General features: G+C 38.3%; 1 protein-coding gene and 2 pseudogenes across 1 annotated transcript in view; 2 read left to right on the forward strand and 1 right to left on the reverse strand.

The window, feature by feature from the left end:
• The window catches only part of Macrod2 (mono-ADP ribosylhydrolase 2), a 1,937,146-nt gene that overhangs the window by 1,499,733 nt on the left and 411,593 nt on the right, over positions 1–25,820 (reverse strand). The gene's annotated exons all lie outside the window — the stretch shown is intronic.
• On the forward strand, positions 1,939–5,064 carry LOC113189038 (VIP36-like protein pseudogene; annotated as a pseudogene).
• LOC113189037 (small ribosomal subunit protein eS6-like) lies at positions 5,114–7,700 on the forward strand (annotated as a pseudogene).

Raw genomic sequence — 25,820 nt, forward strand, 5'->3', positions numbered from 1 at the left:
TCACTACCTTTCAAACACATAAATTACTATCAATATTGTAAGAGAGCACTTGCTCAGTGATAATAGAAAAAGCCAGGATCTTAATATTTTTTAATATTTCTGAATCTTTTATTGTAGCCTGCATAAAGCACAGAGTAATCAGAAAGACAATAAGCCCACAGACATTTTTGGGTCATGTGAACATCATAAAGTATCCTTCAAATCTCTATAGTCATTGTTTCTGCTCCTACGGACCAAACTGATCTATATAATGCAATAATGTCTCTGTTCAGGAAAAGGTGATGATCTGAGTCAGTGTTTTATCATTGGAAATGATACTGGAAGCTGAGAGAATGTAAGTACCAGAGATAAATTACAAATTGAGAATTACTTATGTTCCTTCCCTTCTGGCCTACACAGATGTATCAATTATCTACTGTTAGGTGATAAACCATCCCAAACATTAGAAACTTGAGCAAAATGTATTTATTATTGCTGAACATCATGTGGATCAGCAATTCTGTGACTAGTTAGTTGTTCTGATCTTTCCTGGGGTCACACATATCTATATAGCTGCCAGGAAATCTGGATGTCAGCTAGGATACTTCAGTTCTTTTTCCCATGGCTTCTCACCCTCCAGTAGGCTAGACTAGAGTTCTTTACATAGAGATCACAGTGCTAAATTTCAAGAAGGTAAATCAAAGCTGAAAGGTCTCTTAAGGCCTAGCATTATTTGTCACATAAAGTTATTTCCACCACATTCTATTTATCAACACAAATCATAAGATGTCTCCAAATTCAAAAGATGAGTAGATACCAATAATACACATATTCTCTAGCTAGGCCAGAACGAACTTGGTCATAACTGCTCTCTGGCCAGTACAGAAATATAATTGCTCAGGTTGTGCCCTGCTCAAAAGATCTGGCCAAGAGGGTGGTGAGTCATGGGCTCTGTTTACCTAACCAGTGCCCTGCTACAGAGTTATACCTGCCACATGGAAGAGGTACCTTTTTCTAATCTTTATTTACATAGGCTCTTGATGGAATATAGGAAATTTTCTCTGTGGACTCCTCCACTCATTCTCTGGACTCCCTACTTGCCCAACAGAGGCTTGTTGGTCCCATGGTAACAGTGACCCCTGAAGCTCAGAAGCTTTTGCCATAACTTTTACATTCCTTTGCCACACCAATACAGCCATGCCAACCTTATAGGAAAGTAGCTCAAATGTGAGAGGCTCATTAATCATAGCTCTTCTACAAACTCATTCTGTCATCACATAGAAGATCAAGTACTTTCCTTTACCAAAAATCAGGTAATGTTCCACACATGTGATTACATCATACTCCTCTACTCAAAATTTATAATATTTAATTTCTATTGAGCAATTATTATTAGTCAGGCAATATTCTAAATATATTAGCTATTGTATACCATTTAATCCTCACAATACTCTATAAGAGTCATTATTCTTTTCCTAAGTGATGCAATTCAGGAAAGAACTGGAAGCCAATCCCAGGAGGTTCAATGCAAAAGTTGATGTATTAGCTTGTGTAGTATCTTCAATATTTCTCCTTTTGTCTATAGAATGAAGTTCAGGAACTACAAAAGGTCAGCAATATTCTGAGGTATATGGCATTATCATGGCCTCTCCTTTGGGATGCTGAGGGTGGAACCACTAAAACATAGCCCCAGACTCATTGTCTCCATCCACCTTTATCAGTATTACTAACCAGTGTAAAAATGCTATGACTTCCTACTTCTGTGACATGTTCATGATGCCCTCTCAAACCAAAAACCTCTTCCCTTTTCTCATTTAGTAATTTGGAAATAGTACTTATTCAGTTTTTCTATGAGTCTGGCACTATTCTGACTACTTTTAATGAGTTAACTCATTAAACTCTCCCAACAACTTGCTAGTAAATAACATTATTATCTTCATTTGTACAGATGGGGGAAAAATGGTGCATAGAGAAATTAAGTATTCTACCCAAAGGGATCCAGATATTAAGCAGCAGAACCCATATTTGAATCCTGGAAGACTGACTCTTGAATATGATTATAACCATGTATCAACGCTGCTTCTCTCTCTTTCTCTGTATGTGTAAGCATGTGTGTGTGTGTGTGTGTGTGTACTTTTAAAATATATACGTTTATATGAAACGTATTATATTTAAGTATATATTGAAATATATACTTTTAAATAATGCTATTAGACTATTCTCAAAATATATTTAAATCTTTATTTCTCAATAATATGATTTTTAGAAATGAAAACTTAACATTTTAAATGGGCAAAATTTTAAAAAATATATTCATATATTTTAAATATAGTAATATAAATGCAAATTTCATTTACATAAGTACTATTTTTATTCATTGCTTAAATTCTATGACTTCAATTTTGAAAGTGATAAAGAGACGATTGACAAATTAAGAAAGTAGAGAGGCATATAAGAAATACTTAATGAGAAAACCTTTTTAAAACATAATGAATTGCTGGATATGAAGTATTAAAGACTGGGAAAAGTGAAGGATGGCATCCATTCAAAGAGAGTAGCTTGTGAAAAACAATTAAAAAATCACCACTTACTTTTCTTTTTATAAATATGTGTGCCTCATGTAGCTAATTCTTCTAAGTCATGTCGCTAAAATATCATAATTAATGGTATTCAGAATTGGAACCGTTAATTATGCTTTCTAATAATTAAGTTGCCTATAATTTTAAACCTTAGGTCCTGCCAAATGGAAACTTCCATATGTTTCAATTAAAAGCTATTTGTGTGAGAATCCATTGCTTTGTCAGGACACATGTTTAAAATAATAATGTGAAGAATATAAACTGAGCAGTATTAATGACTAAGATTTATTGAATGCTTCCTAAGATTTAGGTACATAATAAGTGTATGCTTAGGAAATAGGCATTGTGTTCTGCAAATACCATGGCCTCTTAGGACCTTCATTATTATTATTTTTTGTTTTTCACAGGCAAGGATATTGATTTAGTTAAACTGATACAGAAGGATTCAATCGCAGATCGACTGATAATGTAGCTTGGCCATTCAGCATCAAGCAGTCCTGTTCCTGATAGCTCCCAGGCTGATAGTTGACTAATTTTAATTTGTCTTTTGAATATCCACTACATGTCATATACTATGTTAAGTGCTAGGGAAACAAACCTGAAAATATATGACCTTTCCCTTTAAATATTTATTGACTACTAGGAAGTATACATACAAAAGTTTACTAACACAACACAAGGTAATGGATAATGAGGTTGGGGGTGGGTATCAATTGCCTAGGCATACAATGTTAACCAAAAATAATAGCATGTACTTAGTTTAGAGACAACAGAGAAAAAAAGCACAATTAAATCCTTAAGAAACAGAAGTTAATTCAAACTTGGCTTCATGGTATAGCTGGTATGATGCTTATATTTATTTTAATTATGCTAATAATGTGGTATAAATAAAACACTAATGAAGGAAATCAAGTTCATCCTGCTATCACTTTCTTATTTACTCAGGGGGTTTATAGTCACACTACATGCATGGCTTTGTAACACTTGTCAACAGATAAATATAAATTTAACCAGACTTTTGGCACTCAATTTTTTCTTTCACTTTAGCACATAGGAAAAGCATCTGATATCTTGGTCTGGCAATGAATGAACCGGAAAATGATTGTTTCATATTCTGGGTTTTATAAAACTGTTACTCTTAGCAGCTTAATTACAAGTTCGAAACTATTTCTATGAGTTTAAGAAATGTACTGGTGTTTTTTACTTTAAATAATATTTTAAAATACATTTTCTCATAACTAGGTTGTCACTCCATGAGAGGAAGAATTTGCTTACCATTCTTTCCAGATCCTGGACTGGTGCCTGATGCATACAAGGTACTCAATAACTATTTATTGAATGACAAAGTTAATTAGTTGTTAAATTATCATCCTGAATCTTATCATTCCATGAGTGGAATGATGAACTCTCAAAAGTATGTCCATATCCTAATCCGTGGAACTTTGAATGTAAGCTTAATTGGGGGGAAAATGGTTTTTGCAGGTACAAACATATTGAGATGACTTTATCCTAGATAATTTGTGTGGACCCTAAATCAGATGACACACAGAGAGATGAAAGAACATCAGGGGAAGAGATGGTGGTGATTCTGAGACACTCTGGATGGTAGCAGTGGTGATTGTAGTGTTTGATCAGGATGGGTCCAGAATGATACTCCTTCTCCTTGGGTCTGGGCAGGAACCATGATGTGGGCACAGGCAGTTCCTCACTGTGAAATCTGATGGGCAATGCCATGATGATGATCCAGTATATCTGCCTTATTCCAGATTTGCAAAGTAAACAGCTAAGACCTGTTTTTGTTGTTGTTGTTGTTGTTGTTGTTGTTTATGGAACCTGGTACCAAGTTTCCTGAGAGACTGAGAGTTGCAAGTATACTTCAAGATCAATGGACAACAGAAGAAGAATATGCTTGAGGATTGTTCAACAATCTGATCTATCAAATACAACTAAGGAAAAATGCACAATTTGTGGAGCTGGAATTATTTGTAAACATGACCCCAATAAAGATAAGCAGCAAGAGTGAGTATTCCCCTATATCTCAGCCATGGTGAGCAATGGTTCCCATAGCTCTGATCATGAGTAAGATGGGTGGCTCACAGAGAACAGGACTATGCAGTCATTTTATTTAATATCTGTTATGACCACTTCCTTATGATCTGTTATGTCAAGAGGCAACTGAGGATAATGATGGATATCTGAGGTGTCCAGAGTATGACACCAACTTCATAATTGGAAATCTCTCAAATGATCATGACATCATTTCCCTGAAATTGTTTGAGCTGACAGTGGAGAGCACCCCAGAATAGGAGAAGCTACATCAAGATATGTTCTTGACTTCTGTGGACAATATGAAATGGTCCCACACAGTACTCCAGTGCCACCCATGAGTAGCCTGGCCCTTTTCCTCATTGTATTTTCATCTCTGTTTTTTTCTGTATTTGCCATAGTCCTTGGTATTATGCTCTACAAGAAGTGGTAGGAATAGAGTAGAAAGTAATTCTATTAAACCCTCCTGCTGAAACCACCTCATCGCCCATGAGGCACAGGAGACATAGATGCTGGCCTCAGCATGCATCCTGGCAAGTCCGCTCTAGTCTCTAGCAGCCAGTAGGGGTCTGTGCTCTGTTGCTGGATCTTTGAATGCAAGGACCCTGCACTCCTATGGTCATCTACAGGGTCATCTAACTCTGATCCAGGAAGCCACTCACCCCAAGGCAATGCTGCTGTAATAACCCTTTCCCTGCAGTCATTCCATTTTGGAGGAAGGAAGCCTGGAAAGAAAAGTACCATTTCAATGCCAAAATCAGAAAACAGACTTAGATAGCCCAGGCTTGGACTGGACTCAGCCTTTCTACTTCATTTTTGAATCCTCAGAGAATAGAAAACTGGTAACTCATACATTCTGGGCATTGATTTATGGGTTTCTGAATTTTGCCCAAGTTTCTATCCATCTGAAGAGCTTTCCTTGGAAACCTGAATGAAAACTTCTTCCCTGTCTCATCCACCTCTTTCTCTCCCTCCATTGATTGATCTTTCCATATACAATCTAAGCTGGAAAAGACATTTGGATGTCTCCATGTTGGGGTCTGGGGCTGCAGAGCAAACAGGCTTCTGACCTTCCTTAGGTGGCCTCAGGACTTTCTGCTTTGACTCCTTTCTCCAGCCTCTCTTCTCAAATGTGGATCTTGGTGTGGCCGTTACCTTCCTAATCACATCCCTTTAGGACCTTGGCTGAAAGTCAGAGTACAAGTCAAGAGGACCTTAGAAGACTTCATGGATGCCATGAGATTAACTTTGAAACTGATCACATCCAGGTTGTACATAGAAAGCACAATTTCTCATGTGATCTAACCATGCAGAGGTATTTCTAGATTCACTGGAGCCTGCTTAGCTACATATTTCATGTTTATCACGATTTTGGGAATCCAACTTTGAGTATCAAAAATGTAGGAAAGCTTTCTTCCTATTACCCAGGCATGGTTGGTTACTCCACCAAGGAGAAATTTGATTTTCTTTTTCTTAATAGAGAAGAAACAATTACTGTCCTTAGGTTGTAAGTCGGGGAGCACAGTCATCTGTGCCTGGAGGAGTTCATGGTCATTGAGCAGCACAGTCTTATTCCACTACCTTATCTGACAAGCGGTCACATGATGCTCACCTGCCTTTCCTGTGATTAAATTATTAGGAGGCCAGAGTCTACCTGGAGGGCTTGGAACCCTTAGCTTTTGTATGGGCCTCTGTAGCATGAGGGAAATTCTTAAAATGACTGAGACAAAAGAAAAAAAAAAAAGAGAAAAAGAATAAATAACTATAAATAAAAACACAAAGAGGAGGTGGCCACATAATGGTAGACACAGACTGAAGTGATGCAGCCACAAACAAAGAATGTGTAAAACCACCACAAGTTGGAAGAAACAGGAAAGAATCTTTTCTTCCCTGGAGCCTTCCAAGGAAGTGCTGCCTGGCAAACCTTAAATTCAGGCTTCTGGCCTCCACAACCATGAGAGAGAGAGAGAAAAAAAATTATTTTAAGCTATCAAGTTTGTGGTATTTTTTAAAGGCAGCTTTAGGGAATTTATACAGCTACCTAAAGATATTCTGTGGAAGAAGTTGGATATACATAGTTGCCAAGTTATAGCTGATTTATTTGAGAAAGTATGGGGAACTTATATTAATAGTCCCTGACATATGTTGATAAGCAAATGAGAAATGACCTTTGGCATACATCGGACCTTGATAAAAGCATATTCAGAAACTGAATATCTCCTTCTCAGTTACTGGCTGCCAGAAACTCATTGAAATGGACAATGAACACAAACTTCATACTTTTTATAACATATCGCCATAGAAGTTACTGCTGATGCTCTGGGTGACGAATGGAAGGGGGTTATTGTGGTCTGAATCAGTAACAGGAATGACAAACAAGGATTCCCCATGAGGCAGGGTGCCTTGACCCATGGTCATGTTTGCCTGCTACTGAATAGGGGTATTCCTGTTACAGACCAAGGCCAACTAGAGAGACAAAGTGCAAAGCTGTTGGAGGTTGCATTCTGGATGCCAATCTAAGCATTCTTTACCTGGTTATTGTTTTCTAAAAGAAGGAGAGAAGGCCAGGTGTGGTGACACATACCTGTCATCCTAGTGGCTCAAGAGGCTGAGAGAGGACGATCTAAATAAAATACAAAGTAGGGCTGGGGATGTGGCTCAGTGGTTGAGTGTCTCTGAGTATTTCAGTGCGCATGACCAAAAAAAAGGAGAGAAGGATATTACTGGACTTATGAATACTACTGTGCCAGGTTGACTGGAACCAAAAGAGTTAGTAGAATCCACAAACTTTTCAATCTCTCTAAGGAAAATGTCCATCAATATGTTGTCTGAAAAACCCTTACACAAGGAAGATCAAAATCCTGAACCACAGCACCCAAGATTCAGCATCTAGTTATTTCATGTGTCCAGCAACACAAGTGCCAGCATATTACTCTGAAGAAATAATCTACTAAGAATGAGAAAGAGGCTGCAGAATATGACAAACTTTTGGCCAAGAGAATCAAAGAAGCCCAAGAAAAATGCCAGGAAAATATCAGCAAGAGAAGCAGGCTATCCTCTCTGAGAGCTTCTATTTCTGAGTCTAGTCAAAAATAAGAGTTTTTATGACCAACAAATAAATAAGTTCAGAGCTTTAAAAAAAGCATATTTGGAAATGGAAGGAGACCCTCAGGGTTATACAAAATTACATACAAGAGGAAGTGAGGGGAAAGGGAAAAACAGTACAAGGGGGAGGAATGAATTACAGGAGTGGGGGTAGAGAGAGAAGAGGGGAGGGGAGGGGAGGGGAGGGGAGGGGGGATAGTAGAGGATAGGACAGACAGCAGAATACAACAGACATGAGTTTATCAATATGTAAATCAATGGAAGTGTAACTGATGTGATTCTGCAAGCTGTATACGGGGTAAAATGGGAGTTCATAACCCACTTGAATCAAAATGTGAAATATGATATATCAAGAACTATGTAATGTTTTGAACAACCAACAATAAAAAAAAGAAAGAAAGAAAGAAAAACAAAAAAAAAAGCATATTCAGTAGAGTGATGGGTTATTACAATGCATCAAAGAGGAAATGCAAAAAGAGGCATTAAAGGTAAGATGTATGGACAACCATTTCAAGCAGTTTTGCTGAAAAGTTATAAGGAAGAAAGAAATGGAGGACATGGATTCAGGAGAGAGATTATGAAAAAAAAGGAAAAGTAATAGTGTGTTTACTGCTAGAATGAGCCAACAGAGAGGGGAATAATGAAGGACTGATGAACCAAGGAACTTCATTTGCTTTAGGTTGTTCATGAGACTGACATCATTCCTGCTTTCCAGGCATTTATTCTAAAGTCCAGAAGCTGAGACTTGAAATCAACAATTGAAAGGGGACGTGGAAAAGAGAGGTGAAAATGCAGGAAAAGAGAGGTGAAAATGCAACAGCAGGGCTTAATCCTGGAAGAGGGGACAATAAATAGCGGTGGCAGGGATCAGTGAAACTTTTCCGAAAACTGATATGAGTTTAAAAGTAGTAGAAAGGCTTAAATATAAAAATTCAAACACAAAGATTTGAAATAATTTCAGTTTCCTCATTTGATTTAATAACCTATTGCATTCAAAACACAAGGTACACTATGGCAATATTTATTCTCTTTGTTTGCAAGTAATGTCAAATAGATACAGATTAGCATTATGGAAATCAAGGATTTAAATTAAAAGTTCCATATCATTCAACTAAGTAAATCACGAGATTACTTTTGTATTCATTTATCTGCTGTATTTGTAACTTAGTGGCAAAATAAACATAATTTCTGAAACTAAGATCAGCCACGTATGACACTTTAAATATTTAGAAAATCCACAAATTACGTATAACTTCTAGATGCATGTATCTTTAGTGATATACAATGATGGTTTAAAAGAATTGCTTATTTTCTGCCATATTATTACAATATTAACTGTTTATGCAAGTCATTTTCATAGATAATGCTACTCTGGGAACAGAAAAATCACAAGATTAATGTCTCTCTTTTCAATACTCCCAGAATTGCTTTCCCAGATTGTGAAAATGTTGCTTTCTCAAACCACATGCAACTAAATAAATTCTCCAGAAACTCTTGCAAAATACTAACAAAATATCTTAATAAGAGAATCTTCAGGTAAACTGGCCATTTTTCTTTGCATTTCATCACATTGCTTCCATATGGTACCTGTTAAAATTCTCTGTTTTGTGAGTAGTCTTAACTCCACAGGAAAGCTGACAAATGAAGATAGCTGCTTTGCTTAGCTAGGAATGACCAACTTTCTGTCTGGTGAAGACACAATTTTATGATTCTGATTACTCTGCAATTCTCTTTGTCTTAAAACACTTCGTTGTTTTCCCAAATCATTTATTTGTTGTTTGTTTGGTTTTAGACATTTTTCCCAATTCTCAACTTGAGAAAGTTAATTTTTCTCTTTATTTTCTACATTATTGGTCACACTAGAAAATTAAATACTTGTCAAGCAAACTAAAAAGCCTTGAGTTTATTCACTTAAAGCTTGTTTTAAAAGAAATCATGTGAAGACATTCTTTATTACATATTCATTGCTGGTTATGCACAGGTTATATTTCAGTCACCTAGGGCTTTGTTATAGATGTATTTTCTGTCTGATTCACTGAGTTTCTGCATTTCCCACTGTTTATTATTCTTATTTCATCTCCTTCATTAAGACCATAAAATTACAATTTCCTTGAAGGCATGTACAGCTATGCACTGCCTCATAAGGATGTAAATATCTTGTTCTTTTCTGACTATAAAGTTTTCCCTACCCACTGATAGTGACACACTCTTAGAAATAATACATGTAAAGTGTATGAACTAGTGTAAACACAGAGTTCAACAAACAGAAATTGCCATTACAATTTTTACTAATAAGTTCACAGTCATAATACTAGGAATTACAGTTCTATGTTCATGAGTTTGTAAGTATAAAATTTTCGGTCTCTTTCTATGCTGAAAAATGAAGACTAAACTCTGAAGACAATTCTTTCAAGTTGCACTTAATAACAAAAAGCAAAATACATCAATATGGGTCATTTACTACCAAACAGTAATGGTGGCTGAGTGCCTAGTCCTTTACAAATAGTCTAGAAATCTGGAGCAGCTGAGGGATAAGGAAGCTCATATTAGTTACTTACAGAAGACTCCAAAAAGGCTTCATCCAAAGTGTTCCAAATGAATGATTTTTAGCATTTGACTTTCAACATGTTAAATCCTCCTGAATTCAAGTATTCCATGGTGGTCTTTAAGAAAAGCAAACTGACTCTATTGAACGGGCTTCAAAAACCACAGCCTATACTATAGAATACTACTTTTGTAAGTTAGCCCTTACATACTGTCCTCATGATTCATTCAACATAATTTTTATTGAGCACTTATTAAATGTTAGGCAGATACCACTTCATGCATTGCTATGTAGCAATAAGCAAGGCAAGTGCCTACCCTTATGAAAGAAGAAAGCATAGACAGTTAATGGATACAACCATAATCAAACAAATAATTCTGTTTAAACATAAAAGGCAATAATAAATCCTATCACATTACATATGAGCAACACATAAAGGAAGTGAAGAATTGAGTTCTACAGATAAGAATAGCAGAATATTTGAAGTAGTGGGAACTACAAATGAGACTGAGGTCTGAGTATGTCTGGCAGTTTCCAGGACCATTGTTGGTGAGAGCGAAGTGAAGTGCAGGGAGAGCGGGAGGGGAGCACAGCACATAGCCTGTGCATACTCTAATGAGGAGCTTGAATTTTATGCCACTATGTTCTTTGGCCAAATAACACTATTAAACCATAATCCAAATTTATAGAAGAGAAGAACTGAGATGAGTAATTTTCTCAACCTCCATTGCTGGACTTGGGCTTGACTTCCCCTCTCTGCTATAAACAGTAATCTAAATGTAATACCTAACCACTTCAAGTCTGGGTATGAGGATCAGTGAGAACTCAGAAACTCAATGGAGACTTCTTCAACCTGGCATTTGGAAAACTTGAGTGTGAATCAACTGTCACTCAGCTGCTTCAGGTCTCAGTTTCTTTCTTTTTTAAAATATTTATTTAGTTGTAGATGAACACACAGTACCTTTATTTATTTGTATGTGGTGCTGAGGATTGAACCCAGTCCCTCACACATACGAGGCAAGCATTTTACCACTGAGCTACAGCCTTAGCCTCTCTCAGTTTCTTATCTTAAAAAGTAGGACACTGGGCTTCTAAATGACTTTATAACTTTAAAATTAATTAAGTTATGCCCATTTGTTTCAGGCTGAAAGAGCATCTAACAAAACATCTCTTAATTTTTTTTAAAAAAGAGAAATAATAATCTCATTAATTCACAACTTACAGTGATTCGGATTAATAACTGAATATCTTTAATGGCATTATTTTAGTTATGAGTCTTTTGTGTATATTAAGTAGACTTAAATTGTATATAAATAACACACACACAAATAAGTATTTCTGTTTTCAATAATTTTAAATAATTCTTTTATCTTGTTCTTCCTTAAAACAAATTGTGGGCCCTTTTTCTAAATTCTGTCCCACACTGAAGCACACTAGTTAACATCAGCTTCACATAGATCAGGCTTTGATAACAGCTGTGCTACTTATCAGTTATATATCAAGTATGAACTCTTAAGCCTCTCATGCCTCCTTGCATATAAAAGAATAAATAAATACTAATAAAATTATCAACTTTATTTATTTATCTATTTATTAATTTTTATTTTCAATTCTCTATTGATCATCTTCACCTGGATATTATGCTCTTAATTCAGATTCTGTATGCTCAGTGTCTTCAGTTAACATTAAGTTCAACCATCTACAGATCCAAGCTATGAGTAGCTCAAGGCAGATGAAATTTATGTCCCTTTTATACAAATATATAAAAGTAAGTAGCCAATTTATGGTTTGTATGTTCTCCCTTGTCAATAGAAATACCCATCACATGGCTTCTACCCTCTAGTCATCTCAGAGTTTAAGATTATTGCTGGGTGTCCATGTCCTTAGATGATAGGCAAGAAGAATGAGGACAAGGTAAAAGGGCATATCTCCAGATAAATCTCCTCTTATTCAGCCTTCCTTGAATCTAAAAAAAACACACTTTCACTTATATCACATTACCCAAAACTTAGTCACAGGGCTACAACCATCTTCAAGGAAAGCTAGGAAATATCTCTAAGTGGATAAGTATAGGTCCAAATAAAATGTGAATTCTGACATTGAAAAAAAAAAGAGAATGAATATTGTATACACAACTAACATTTTGTCACAGAAGAAAACTGAAGTCATTTTGTCCCACTTAAACATGTTCTTCCTCCAGTATTTTGTTTTTTAATAAAGCATCACCACCTCCCAATTAGGTAATCCATACTATAGATATTTGCATTATTTTTAATGCCTTTCTCTCCCCCTAATAATGCACCTCAAACCAGTTGCCAAATGTACCATTTACCATTGTTTTCCTAGAGCACAAACTAGTCTCCCAAATGCTCTCTACACATTTAGTATCTCCCATCTTCTCTCTCTTTTAAAGACTCCTATCAATTTACTATGTGGAAGCAGAACTCTGAAGCTGGGGATATAACTCAGTGATAGAGTGCATGGTTGGCATTGCATGAGACTTCAGTCCCCAGGGCTGAAATTAAAAGGGAGCTTACATGGAGGCAGAGCTCTGATTATATCACTTACCTTTGCTAAACTTTTAAAAATACCTGAAGTAAAGCTCCAAGTCCTTAGTCTGCGAATAAAGCTCCATGTGACCTAACTAATTGTACTGTCCTGGAACCTGAGACATTCACTGATGCTGTATTTAATCTGTATAACTTTATCCATTCTGGTACTTCTGGTACCAGAATGTTTGGTAAAGCGTATGCTGGAATAAGGCTTTGGAAGTATACAGTTTACATGTGAAGTGCTCTCAAGAAATTTAAGGAAATTAGAATGAGGAGGAAAAGTTCAATAATCAATGCTTTAGAGAGCAAGTTACCACTTATGAGCCACAAGCCAATATTCCTTTAAGGTCTCTCTGGAAAACATGTGGGTCATATCATCAAATCTTACTTCTGGGGGAGACTGGAAAGGCTGGACTGTTCACCCATAGATTTTTTTTTCATCTCTCATTGACCAAGAATCATCCAGAATGGTATTAATTCCTCTATATTCCCCTATAGAAACAGCAATATTGCCAAGCAGTCTTTTCTGGTGCCAAAAAAAAGAAGAAAGGTGCTAGTACCTAACTTGTGGGGCTATCTGCATGCAAGAACTGTCTATGGTTATAGTAGTAAGCACAGCATCCTAGTGTCTTTTTTTGAGGCCAAAACACCACCTTCAAAGACCTGTTCAAGGCAAACTTTCCTAGAAACTATCTCTGACCTCTCAACTTTCAAATATTTGATCATTACCTGATCTCTCTCCATGAAATCACTTTTTTTATTCTCATGGAACTATTAAATACAGTATCAGACTAAAAGTTTGTCTCAAGAATAAAATTTGGGGGATCCAACATGGCGGCCGGCGAGGAAGCAGCGTCTCCAACGTCTCCACTTTAACGGGATATGAAAGACTCATCGAAACAGCTGCAGCCTAGCTACGGAGGAACTTCTACCATAACTTCCTTAAGAGGAGAGCTGCCGTGAACTGGTAGGTTTACTCGAAGTGACAGGTTGCCCCAGAGAAGTGGATCTTGGAAGGCCACGCGGGCACAGAGGTCTAGTCCCCCAACCATCAGCCGCTCCGGCAGGCGGCTCCCCCTGGAGGCCTAGCTCTCGCCCTGGGAGAAGCGGCCCCACCCGCCCGCTTCCTAACCTGGCAGCCACAGCTACTCAGCGATAAAGGTGCCCACGTGGCGGGTGCAGAAGTTAAGTCCTGTAGACGCCAGCCACCTTTGCAACCCCCGGGAACCCTGAGTGGCTTGGCCCGCCCCGCCCGAACCGGCAGTCCTCCGCCATACGGGCTCCCCCGGGAGGCCTAGCTCTCGCCCTGGGAGAAGCGGCCCCACCCGCCAGGTTCCTAACCAGGCAGCCACAGCTACTCGGCAATAAAGGTGCCCACGTGGCGAGTGCAGAAGTTAAGTCCTGTAGACGCCAGCCGCCTTTGCAACCCGCGGGAACCCTGAGCGGCTTAGCCCGCCCCGCCCGAACCGGCGGGTGCAGAAGTTAAGTCCTGCGGACGCCAACCGCCTTTGCAACCCGCGGGATCCCTGGGCGGCTTGGCCCGCCCCGCCCGAACCGGCAGTCCTCCGCCATACAGGCTCCCCCGGGAGGCCTAGCTCTCGCCCCGGGAGAAGCGGCCCCACCCGCCCGGTTTCTAACCAGGTGGCCTCAGCTACTTGGAGATAAAGGTGCCCTCGTGGTGGGTGCAGAAGTTAAGTCCTGCAGACGCCAGCCACCTTTGCAACCCGCGGGATCCCTGAGTGGCTTGGCCCGCCCCGCCGGAACCGGCAGTCCTCCGACATACAGGCTCCCCCAGGAGGCCTAGCTCTCGCCCTGGGAAAAGCGGCCCCACCCGCCCGGTTCCTAACCAGGCAGCCACAGCTACTCAGCAATAAAGGTGCCCACGTGGCGGGTGCAGAAGTTAAGTCCTGCAGACGCCAGCCACCTTTGCAACCCGCGGGATCCCTGGGCGGCTTGGCCCGCCCCGCCCGAACCGGCAGTCCTCCGCCATACGGGCTCCCCCGGGAGGCCTAGCTTTCGCCCCGGGAGAAGCGGCCCCACCCGCCCAGTTTCTAACCAGGTGGCCTCAGCTACTTGGAGATAAAGGTGCCCTCGTGGTGGGTGCAGAAGTTAAGTCCTGCAGACGCCAGCCACCTTTGCAACCCGCGGGATCCCTGAGTGGCTTGGCCCGCCCCGCCGGAACCGGCAGTCCTCCGACATACAGGCTCCCCCGGGAGGCCTAACTCTCGCCCTGGGAAAAGCGGCCCCACCCGCCCGGTTCCTAACCAGGCAGCCACAGCTACTCGGCAATAAAGGTGCCCACGTGGCGGGTGCAGAAGTTAAATCCTGCAGACGCCAGCCGCCTTTGCAACCCGCGGGAACCCTGAGCGGCTTGGCCCGCCCTGCCCAAGCGGCGGCGGGTGCAGAAGTTAAGTCCTGCAGACGCCAACCGCCTTTGCAACCCGCGGGATCCCTGAGCGGCTTGGCCAGCCCCGCCCGAACCGGCAGTCCTCCACCATACGGGCTCCCCCGGGAGGCCTAGCTGTCGCCCAGGGAAAAGCGGCCCCACCCGCCCGGTTCCTAACCAGGCAGCCACAGCTACTCAGCAATAAAGGTGCCCTCGTGGTGGGTGCAGAAGTTAAGTCCTGCAGACGCCAGCCACCTTTGCAACTCGCGGGAACCCTGAGCGGCTTGGCCCGCCCCGCCCGAACCGGCGGCGGGTGCAGAAGTTAAGTCCTGCAGACGCCAGCCACCTTTGCAACCCGCGGGATCCCGGAGCGGCTTGGCCCGCCCCGCCTGAACCGGCAGTCCTCCGCCATACGGGCTCCCCCGGGAGGCCCAGCTCTCGCCCTGGGAGAAGCGGCCCCACCCGCCCGGGTCCCAACCACGCGACCGCAGCTACTCGGCGATAAAGGTGCCCCCGCAGCGGGTGCAGGAGTTAAGTCCTGCTGATACCAGCCGCGTTTGCAAGCCGCCGGCACCCAGTGCGGCTTGGCCCACCCCGCCTGAACCGGCAGTCGGCCTCCACCATCCGGGCTCCCCCGGGAGGCCTAGCTCTCGCTCCGGGAGCAGCCCCCTGCAAGCTAGGGGAACCTTTGACCCATCGGGAGGTTAGGCCCAGCAACCTGCGGAGTGATAGAGGTGCCCCTCGTACCTGCTGGGTAGGCGGACCTTTGACCAACCAGCAGAGCAGACCTAGGGCCTCCCAGCGTGGTAGACGGATCACACCAATTGGAGGAGGATCACAGCCACTACATGCCCTGCAAGGGTGATTATTCAACTATACAAGAGCAATATAAATAAATAGAGGGAAAATTTCAAAACACAACAGTTTCACCAAGCAGAAAGAAACGCCAGCAGTATGAAAAGACAAGGAAAGAAAGGACCACAGGCAATGCAGGTCAACTCAACTTTAGAAGAGGTAATAGGTGCAACAGATGGAATGTCAGATAGAGAGATCAGGATATACATGCTTCAGATGATCTGGAGTCTCAAGGAAGACATGAGACAGCAAAATCAGATAATGAAAGATCACATTGACAAACAAATCCAGGAAGTAAAAGATCAATTTCACAGGGAGATAGAGGAAATAAAAAACAAACAAATAGAAATACTAGAATTGCAGGAAAAAATAAACCAACTTAAAAACTCAATTGAGAATACTACCAGCAGAGTAGATCACTTAGAAGAGACAACATCAGACAATGAAGACAAAGTATTTCAACTGGAAAAGAACATAGACAGCTCAGCAAGTCTGCTAAGAAACCATGAACAGAACATCCAAGAAATATGGGACAATATCAAAAGACCAAATTTAAGAGTCATTGGGATACAGGAAGGCACAGAGCTCCAAACCAGAGGAATACACAGCCTATTCAATGAAATAATACGAGAAAACTTCCCAGACTTGAAGAATGAGACAGAATCCCAAATCCTAGAAGCCTACAGGACGCCGAATGTACAAAACCATAAGAGATCCACACCTAGACACATTATAGTGAAGATGTCCAACATACAGAATAAGGAAAGAATTTTAAAAGCTACAAGGGAAAGGAAGCAGATTACATTTAGGGGTAAACCAATCAGGATAACAGCTGATCTCTCAACACAGACTCTGAAAGCTAGAAGATCCTGGAATAACATATTTCAAACACTGAAAGAAAATGGGTTCCAACCAAGAATCGTGTATCCGGCAAAATTAAGCTTCAGGTTAGAAGATGAAATTAAAACCTTCCATGATAAACAAAAGTTAAAAGAATTCGCAGCTAGAAAACCATCTCTTCAAAAAATCCTTGGCAAAACATTGCAGGAAGAGGAAATGGAAAATAACATTGAAAACCAACAATGGGAGGTAGGACAGTAAAGGGGGGAAAGTAGTCAAAGAGGATAACAAATCAGGTTTAGTAACATTAACAAACAAATATGGATAGAAGTACAAACCATATCTCAATAATAACCCTAAATGTCAATGGCTTAAACTCACCAATTAAGAGACACAGGCTAGTAGAATGGATCACAAAACAAGACCCAACAATATGCTGTCTACAGGAGACGCATCTGATAGAAAAAGATATCCATAGACTGAAGGTGAAAGGTTGGGAAAAATCATACCACTCATATGGACAGCGGAAACAAGCAGGCGTGTCCATACTCATATCTAATAAAATAGATTTCAAGCCAAAGCTAATCAAAAGGGATAAAGAAGGACACTTCATACTGCTCAAGGGAACCATAAACCAACAAGACATAACAATCATAAATATATATGCCCCAAATAATGGTGCAGCGGTGTTCATCCAGCAAACTCTTCTCAAGTTCAAGAGTCTGATAGACCACCATACAATCATCATGGGAGACTTCAACACACCTCTCTCACCACTGGACAGATCTTCCAAACAAAAGTTAAACAAGGAAACTATAGAACTCAACAACACAATTAATAACCTAGACTTAATTGACATATATAGACTTTACCACCCAACATCAAGTAGTTACACTTTTTTTTCAGCAGCACATGGAACCTTCTCAAAAATAGACCATATATTATGTCACAGGGCAACTCTTAGACAATATAAAGGGGTAGAGATAATACCATGCATCTTATCTGATCATAATGGAATGAAACTGAAAATCAATGATAAAAGAAGAAAGGAAAAATCAAGCATCACTTGGAGAATGAACAACAGGTTGCTGAGTGACATATGGGTTATTGAAGACATCAAGGAGGAAATTAAAAAATTCCTAGAGTTAAATGAAAACACGGACACAACATATCGGAATCTATGGGACACATTGAAAGCAGTCCTAAGAGGAAAATTCATTGCTTGGAGTTCATTCCTCAAAAAAAGAAAAAACCAACAAATAAATGATCTCATACTTCATCTCAAAATCCTAGAAAAAGAGGAGCAAAACAACAGCAAAAGAAGTAGAAGGCAAGAAATAATCAAAATCAGAGCTGAAATTAATGAAATTGAAACAAAAGAAACAATTGAAAAAATTGACAAAACTAAAAGCTGGTTCTTTGAAAAAATAAATAAAATTGACAGACCCTTAGCCATGCTAACGAAGAGAAGAAGAGAGAGAACCCAGATTACTAGCATACGGGATGAAAAAGGCAATATCACAACAGACACTTCAGAAATACAGAAGATAATCAGAGACTATTTTGAAGCCTTATACTCCAATAAAATAGAAGATAGTGAAGGCATAGATAAATTCCTTAAGTCTTACGATCTGCCCAGATTGAACCAGGAGGATATAGACAACCTAAACAGACCAATAACAATAGAAGAAATAGAAGAAACCATCAAAAGACTACCAACTAAGAAAAGCCCAGGACCGGATGGGTATACAGCAGAGTTTTACAAAACCTTTAAAGAGGAACTAACACCAATACTTTTCAAGCTATTTCAGGAAATAGAAAAAGAGGGAGAACTTCCAAATTCATTCTACGAGGCCAACATCACCCTGATTCCGAAACCAGACAAAGACACTTCAAAGAAAGAAAACTACAGACCAATATCTCTAATGAACCTTGACGCAAAAATTCTCAATAAAATTCTGGCGAACCGGATTCAAATACATATCAAAAAAATTATACACCATGATCAAGTAGGATTCATCCATGGGATGCAAGGCTGGTTCAATATACGGAAATCAATAAATGTTATCCACCACATCAATAGACTAAAAAATAAGAACCATATGATAGTCTCGATAGACGCAGAAAAAGCATTCGACAAAGTACAGCATCCCTTTATGTTCAAAACTCTAGAAAAATTAGGGATAACAGGATCATACCTCAACATTGTAAAAGCAATATATGATAAGCCACAGGCCAGCATCATTCTGAATGGAGAAAAATTGAAGGCATTCCCTCTAAGATCTGGTACAAGACAGGGATGCCCTCTCTCACCACTTCTGTTCAACATAGTCCTCGAAACACTGGCAAGAGCAATTAGACAGACGAAAGAAATTAAAGGGATAAAAATTGGAAAAGAAGAACTTAAATTATCACTATTTGCAGATGATATGATTCTATACCTAGCAGACCCAAAAGGGTCTACAGAGAAGCTATTAGAGCTAATAAATGAATTCAGCAAAGTGGCAGGATATAAAATCAACACGCATAAATCAAAGGCATTCCTGTATATCAGCGACAAATCCTCTGAAACGGAAATGAGGACAACTACTCCATTCACAATATCCCCCCAAAAAATAAAATACTTGGGAATCAACCTAACAAAAGAGGTGAAAGATTTATACAATGAAAATTACAAAACCCTAAAGAAAGACATAGAAGAAGACCTTAGAAGATGGAAAAATATACCCTGCTCATGGATAGGCAGATCCAACATCATCAAAATGGCGATATTACCAAAAGTTCTCTATAAGTTCAATGCAATGCCAATCAAAATCCCAGCTGCATTTCTTGTAGAAATAGATAAAAGAATCATGAAATTCATATGGAATAATAAAAGACCCAGAATAGCAAAAACAATACTAAGCAGGAAGTGTGAATCAGGCGGTATAGCGATACCAGACTTCAAACTATACTACAGAGCAATAGTAACGAAAACAGCATGGTACTGGTACCAAAACAGGCGGGTGGACCAATGGTATAGAATAGAGGACACAGTAACCAATCCACAAAACTACAACTATCTTATATTTGATAAAGGGGCTAAAAGCATGCAATGGAGGAAGGATAGCATCTTCAACAAATGGTGCTGGGAAAACTGGAAATCCATTTGCATCAAAATGAATCTGAATCCCTATCTCTCGCCGTGCACAAAAGTTAACTCAAAATGGATCAAGGAGCTTGATATTAAATCAGAGACACGGCATCTGATAGAAGAAAAAGTTGGTTATGATCTACATACTGTGGGAGCAGGCTCCAAATTCCTCAATAGGACACCCATAGCGCAAGAGTTAACAACTAGAATCAACAAATGGGACTTACTCAAACTAAAAAGTTTTTTCTCAGCAAAAGAAACAATAAGAGAGATAAACAGGGAGCCTACATCCTGGGAACAAATCTTTACTCCACACACTTCAGATAGAGCCCTAATAACCAGAATATACAAAGAACTCAAAAAATTAGACAATAAGACAACAAGTAACCCAATCAATAAATGGGCAAAGGACCTGAACAGACACTTCTCAGAAGAGGACATACAATCAATCAATAAGTACATGAAAAAATGCTCACCATCGCTAGCAGTCAGAGAAATGCAAATCAAAACTACCCTAAGATACCATCTCACTCCAGTAAGATTGGCAGCCATTAGGAAGTCAAACAACAATAAGTGCTGGAGAGGATGTGGGGAAAAGGGCACTCTTGTTCATTGCTGGTGGGACTGCAAATTGGTGCAGCCAATTTGGAAAGCAGTATGGAGATTTCTTGGAAAGCTGGGAATGGAACCACCATTTGATCCAGCTATTCCCCTTCTCGGTCTATTCCCTAAAGATCTAATAAGAGCATGCTACAGGGACACTGCTACATCGATGTTCATAGCAGCACAATTCACGATAGCAAGATTGTGGAATCAGCCTAGATGCCCTTCAATAGATGAATGGATTAAAAAAATGTGGCATTTATACACAATGGAGTATTACTCTGCATTTAAAAATGATAAAATCATAGAATTTGGAGGGAAATGGATGGCATTAGAGCAGATTATGCTAAGTGAAGCTAGTCAATCTTTAAAAAACAAATACCAAATGACTCCTCTGATATAAGGGGAGGAAACAAGGACAGGGTAGGGACGAAGAGCTTGAGACGAAGATTTTCATTAACAGGGTTGAGAGGTGGGAGGGAAAGGAAACGAGAAGGGGAATCGCATGGAAATGGAAGGCGATCCTCAGGGTTATACAAAATGACATATAAGAGGAAAGGAGGGGTAAGACAAGATAATTCAAATGGAAGAAGTGATTTACAGTAGAAGGGGTAGAGAGAGAAAAGGGGAGGGGAGGGGAGGGGAGGGGGGATAGTAGAGAATAATACAGACAGCAGAATACATCAGACACTAGAAAGGCAATATGTCAATCAATGGAAGGGTAACTGATGTGATACAGCAATCTGTATACGGGATAAAATTGGGAGTTCATAACTCATTTGAATCAAACTGTGAAATATGATGTATGAGGAACTATGTAATGTTTTGAATGACCAACAATAAAAAAAAAGAGGTAAAAAAAAAAAAAAAAAAAAAAAAAAAAAAAAAAAAATAAAATGTGCTTGCAAATAAAAAAAAAAAAAAAAAAAAGAATAAAATTTGTATCTAGTTTTATAAGCTAAAAATTTTACCTCACAAGACCATGAATAAGAATAAAATAATAAAGCACCACTAATATTTAAAGGCCACAGAAATCATTCTGATTAATTATACAGGTCTGACATCATGTAAAAGAAATAAATGGATGCATATAGGAACACTGTCACTTTCTTACAATTTAAGAATCTCCACTTCAGAGATTCATTTTAAGTGAAATACCACAGTGAGTTTAAAATGTCAATAGGTGTTTGGCTTATATAGTTTGTGAAGGTTAGACTGGATTCTATTAATAAAAGACTAGCAAGAATATATAAATACTACATGTTAAAGGTAACTCTTTACTGTCCTAAATTTAGAGTGAATTTCAATAATCAACCAGTACAAAGTAAGACTTCCCTTCAGGGGTTTAGGTGCTAGAGAACCAAATGACCTCATCAAAAAACACACTATTTATGAGTCAACTAGAAGATGACACACCCAATAGACTCAGGATGAATCAAGCTATATAATGAAAATATACTTATTGGGAGTTCTTATTCAATCTACTTAACACAGGAACTAGACAGTTTGTGTGCCATTTAAATGACCATATTTATCTTCACTGTTAATAAATATATAATTCAATTAATTAAAATAAGTACCTGAAGAAGATTCTAAACATCTCTTACAGGCACTATCACTTTATTTCAAAGACGTTAACAGTGCTACAAATCAACTCTATTGGCAACATTTAATTGCAAAAGATCTCTCTCTTTTTAAGTCATTTATTTTCCCTGTCTAAGCCAAATTCATCTGAATAAAAATACAGGAAAACTATAAAATCACTACCATCAAGATGAAATTCAACACCAATATGCCTAATCTGAAAGGTAACAACAGATCTTGTTTTCATTTCATAAAACAACTGGAAAATTTTTACTTAGTATTTACCATTCTGAAATTTGAAAATTAAGGAGATTCTCTGAAATAGTGGACTTAGAATTCTTCCTAACTGTGAAAGAAAGTTAATAATAACGTGAATATGATTAATCAAGTAAGATTTTTTAAGTTAATAGCACTACTGTCATATATAAAATTAGAATATCATGATTTTAATAAGCATGTATCTTGAAGACAATGTAGTCTGGTCTAAAAGGATCAGCTATTATAACACTATTAATCTATTTTGGCATTGCTTTCTATCAGTATTTCAACCCATTAAAATTGAATCCTGTCAGTTTACAAAATTGCTACTTAATATTCTCTATTAAATTACATTTGGGATTATAGGCTAAACTGCCTCACATATCATTATTTTATTAACATTTTCAATAAATTGTCAGTCTAAAAGTGTGTTCATTATTATGATAGAAATTATGACAAGCCTACAAATAAGAAAACAGGATTATTATCTCTTATCAAATATTATAGAACATTTACATAATTTCCATCGCAAAGAGAACATTATATAATCTACCAAAATCTGCTATCTCAGTTATTTGGTATTTCTTTACTCTCAAACTGGAACTGAACAAGTAAGTCACTTTTCTTAAAAGCTATAAGGAGTCAGGGATTAACTTCAATTATCAATTTCACCACTTGATATGGAGGAAATCAAAGCAATACAAATAATCTTTCTAGGAGTCTTCTGGACCTTCACAAAGTACAAAAAGGAGTAATCATTCATTACAGAGCAAGTTTTCCAATACTTGTGTCCAAACTAGATGACAAGATGATTTGGCATGTTTCATAGATATGCATGCTTACATACATACATATGTACATTGTATAAATTCTATAAAGATAAAAAAGTAATATTCCATTGTGTATATATGCTACATTTTCTTTATCCAATCATCTACTGAATGGTGAAAATGCGGTATATATATACACAATGGAATATTACTCAGCAATAAAAGAGAATAAAATCATGGCATTTGCAGGTAAATGGATGGAGTTGGAGAATATAATGCTAAGTGAAGTTAGCCAATCCCGCAAAAAACAAATACTGAATGTTTTCTTGATATAAGGAGGCTGATACATAGTGGGGTTGGGAGGGGGAGCATGGAAGGAATAGAAGAACTCTAGATAGGGCAGAGTGGTGGGAGGGAAAGGGAGGGGGCATGGGGGTAGGAAAGACGGTGGAATGCAATGGACATAATTACTAAGTACTTGTATGAACACACAAATAGTGTGAATATACTTTGTATAGAACCAAATAAGAAAAAATATGCTCTATATGTGTAATACGAGTTGTAATGCATTCATATTACACATATAGTTCTAATGCATTCATATTACACATATAGTTCTAATGCATAACAAATTAGAATAAAAAATAAAAATTAAAATATTTTTTTAAAAGATAAAAAGAGGAGGGAAAGGAAAAAAGATCAATGACATGATTCAGAAATTTCCCCAGAATAGTAGAACAGGAGGCATAGAGTGAAAGTGCTCACAGAAAACCTATCACAATGGATAAAAATATACTTGTATCAAAACACATTATTGAGAAATTTCAGGACCTGGTGTACTATCAGTTTCAGGAGAAGGAAAAATAAAACAATTTCTTTAAAATACTACAAAAAATGTTTTCAACCTAAAATTCTCTTCTCAGTGAAACTACCAACAAAATATAAAGAAATAAAAAAAGCTTTTCAGAAAGAAGCAGACTCCAAAATTTGACTCCAAAATACCGTTTCTTGTACAGATACAGAGGATAAGTGGCACAAAAAAATGAGCAAAAAAGAAAAAAAAAAGAAAGAGGAAGGAAACTATCAAAGTGAAGGAAACATTTTTAACTTGCTTTATCAGATAACAAAACCAAACAAAGACTCTACAAGACAAGAAAATTACAAGCTAATATACTTTATCAATACTTATGAAAAAAATCCTCAAAAAAAAAAAATACTATGCTGTAATCCCAGCAGCTCGGGAGCTGGTGACAGGGGGATTCTGAGTTCAAAGCCAGCCTCAGCAATTTAGAGAGGCACTAAGCAATTCAGTGAGACTCTGCCTCTAAATAAAAATACAAAATAAGGTTGGGGATGTGGCTCAGTTACCAAGTGCCACCCACCCCCCCCCAAATACTGCCAAACCAAATTCAGCAGCACATTTAAAGAATTATACACTATGACCAAGTAGGATTTAGATAAACTTAGATTAACTTGACTTCAAAATATAAATGTTTTATGCATCAAAGCACACTTTCAAGAGACTAAAAAGATAAACCACAAAATGGGAGAAAACATTTGTAAATCATATATCTTATACTGGGTTGAAATCCAAAATATATAAAGAATTCCTGTAACTCAGCAACAAAACAAGCAAGTAAAATATATAATATATGCCAATTATGCTATAATATATGTGTACATTATGATAAGTGAAATAATCCAGAAACAAAAGGACACATATTGTATTATTCCATGAATATAAGGCACCTGAAAAAGAAAGCAATCTGCTAATCTAACTTGAAGCATCTCAATGAAAATTTAGAAGAGGAGACATAATATATCCATATATATATAATATATATGTATATTATATATATAATACCTATATATCTTAATGTAACACACACACACACACACATATTAGACTTGAAAATTGAAGTCTTCCAGGTATTGAGTAGCAAGAAAATATTTTTGCTTAAACCTCACCCTAAATCTAAGAAGATACAATTTTCTTCTATTTTAAAGGTGAAATAGGTTGTACATGATAAGAATTCCTTCTGGAAGCAAGGTGGGCAACGAAGGAATAAAATGAATAAGGAAAGGGTGGAAGAGTTCAAATAAAGAGTCAATCAAAATGCAAGTTGGGCTTCATACGTCAAAGTATGTAGCATTATATTGTGCTTCACTACATGCAAAATTCCAAAATGCCACCTTTTCTGAAAGAACTCCAGGTCTACTAAACAAAAACAGGTTGCTAGTGTTACAGTCAGAGCACTTTCAGAAAAAAATTATTTACTGAATATGATAAGCTGCCTACAAATAAGAATATAAAGTCTGCCAACCTTTTGTGGAACTGTTATATTCCTAGCAAAAGTTTCCCTGGCAATGAACTGAATAACAGTGTTGTATTTATTAACATAATTATTTGGGAATTAATTTTTCCCAAAGATTCCTTCAACTGTAAATTAAGGGAGTTGAACTAACTGATCCCCCAAAGACCTTTTCAACAAGAAGGTTCCAAATACACAAATAAGTAATTCCAACACATGCTGAAATTGGCCCATTCTCACCTCAAATCCTCAACAGATGGAATGAGGACAACA

The sequence above is a fragment of the Urocitellus parryii genome, chromosome 6 (assembly GCF_045843805.1).
Source record: "Urocitellus parryii isolate mUroPar1 chromosome 6, mUroPar1.hap1, whole genome shotgun sequence".
NCBI lineage: Eukaryota > Metazoa > Chordata > Mammalia > Rodentia > Sciuridae > Urocitellus > Urocitellus parryii.